General features: G+C 40.8%; 1 protein-coding gene across 1 annotated transcript in view; it reads left to right on the top strand.

The window, feature by feature from the left end:
* pigg (phosphatidylinositol glycan anchor biosynthesis class G) overlaps positions 1 to 2254 on the top strand; it is a 240944-nt gene that overhangs the window by 191576 nt on the left and 47114 nt on the right. The window lies entirely within an intron of this gene.

Here is a 2254-nt window from a genome sequence, read left to right as displayed (position 1 = left end):
TTTTTTTTTTGTTTGTTTTTTTGGTTTTTTGCTGGAGCAATCGTCAAATCAACATTCCGCTGCGCCGCCCTGGCAAAATGCAGCTAATTTTACCGTTGAAGTGCATTTATTAAGTAAAAGTTCAACTGAGACACACTTTTGCTATAATGTCGAGCAAACAAACAATTGTTTTACGTGCTTATGTTGTTTTCAGGTCTCTCTTGTAAATGAGTCCTCGAGGCTCAATGGGATTTACCTGTAGAAATAAAGGTTGAATGAATGTTCAATTTCAAAGAAATGCGCAGCGTTCCTTCTTCCTTATTTCCTCCCTCAGAGCGCGCTCCCGGAGCACCAAGGCGACAATTACTTTTGAAAATTGAGCTGAGTTGACCGTTAAAGTCCTTTTATTAAGTAAATGTTAGACTGATCATATCTTTATTATAATTTTGAGCAAACACATAATTGTTTTTAGGTGGTTATCTTGGTAAATTTTGAAAAAATGCACGGCGAGTCATCCCTCTGCGCGTTCCTGCTTCCATGTATTGGCTTTTGAAAATGCAGCTGATTTGACCATCAAAGTGCATTCATTAAGGAAGAGTTAGACACAATTAGGCATTGCTCAAGGGCCCAGAGTGGGACAAATGAGGGTGGAGGCAGGTGTGGGTGTTTCCCCTTTCCCACTCACGTTTTGATGTTTTGTGTCCGGGGAGTTGAACGGGCGATCTTCCAATCACTGGCCCACCTTCTCTCAGCTCTGGGCCACCACTCCCCCATCAGAGCATTTGGCATTAATTGTAGAGCAGAATGTATCTTGTAATGTTATTGTTTTATTTTAATGTTAAAATTAATAAGAGGTCAAGGATGTACAAGAACAGATGTGTGTCAGAACATCTGTGCATCAGGTCGTCTCACCTTCTTTATTTTACAGGAAGTACACAGCGTGTTTTTGCTGTCTGAGACATCTAAAGTAACTCTGACAGTTTGATCAAATTTAAGAACACTATCACCTGTAATAAAAAACTAGATTCTGTTAGCGGGGCACTGCTGGGCTGCTTGTTTTGCTATAAATTGTGTTACCCTCTCCCAGCATCAGTTTACAAAGACCAGCTGAGCAAATGGTTTCCACTGGATGTGTTTTAGTGTTGAATGCACCTTAAAAGCCAATACGACGCCTGTTATTTAATTTCACTTCTACTCACAGCAAATATTTGTTTGCGAGGGGGTTTTGTCTGCAGAACTTCCACATTGTTCACAGTTTAATAATCCTCATCACCCTGGGGTCGTTACTGCTCTGGTGAGCTCAGGATCAGACAATCTTCTGCCAAGGTGTGTGATTACAGACCTTTAGATAAGTGTCCTCAGACATCTGCAGCCATAATGCAACATATCTGATCCAGGTGTGTGCCAACGAATAAATCCACATGTCAAGCAAAAGAATCCAAACAAAGTTTGCTTTAAGTCATAGTAAAATACAAATAGCCTTTTCTTCATGAGAAGATAGAGGTAAAAGTCAAACCTTGAAAATGTCATTATGCACAATCTCATATTTGTTAGCTATTGGACTTTGTGTTGAAGATGACTCTCTGTGACGAGTGCAGCAAACCTATGCTCAATATATGTAAAACTGACAAAAGTTACAGCTGTCTATGTATTTGCTAAGGTCAATCAGCTACAGCAGCCATCTTGAATTATATTCACTCCAAAAGGTAATCAGTTGGAGTTGCACATCCAGTGATTGCTTTCTGAGTGTGTCATCAAAATACAACCGCTAGTTCATTAGATAATTAGCTAACAGACCAAAAAAAAAGTATGTTTCTTTCGGCTGCTCTCTTCTTCAGGGGTTACCACAGCGAGCGAACTGCACATGAAAGGTTTGACAATTGTTTTTATACCAGATGTCTTTCCCGATGCAAACTGAGCTCGAACCCTCAACCTCAGGATTACAAGACCCTGGCACTGACCACCAAGCCACCACGCTTGCTAACAGACATGTAAAGCCAAAGTTTTATGCAAATATGTCAAACCATGTGTCGTGCTCAGAGTATATGTTGTGAATGACTCTCGGCTACTACCACAGCAAGCATGAATTCATTTGGCTGTGGCAATTATGTTGAATTGGAGTGACACGGAAAGTTGATCAGACGCAATTGGATGTCCAGCCGTTACTTTCAGGAGGTTTCATTAAAGCTTGTCCAGTGGTTCATGTTGCTAACAGACAGTCCAGTGGTTCATGTTGCTAACAGACAGTCCAGTGGTTCATGTTGCTAACAGACAG

The sequence above is a fragment of the Nematolebias whitei genome, chromosome 4 (assembly GCF_014905685.2).
Source record: "Nematolebias whitei isolate Nwh7 chromosome 4, NemWhi1, whole genome shotgun sequence".
Classification (NCBI taxonomy): Eukaryota; Metazoa; Chordata; class Actinopteri; order Cyprinodontiformes; family Rivulidae; genus Nematolebias; species Nematolebias whitei.
Note: the sequence above shows the minus strand (reverse complement) of the source record. Positions and strands in the feature narration are given on the sequence as shown.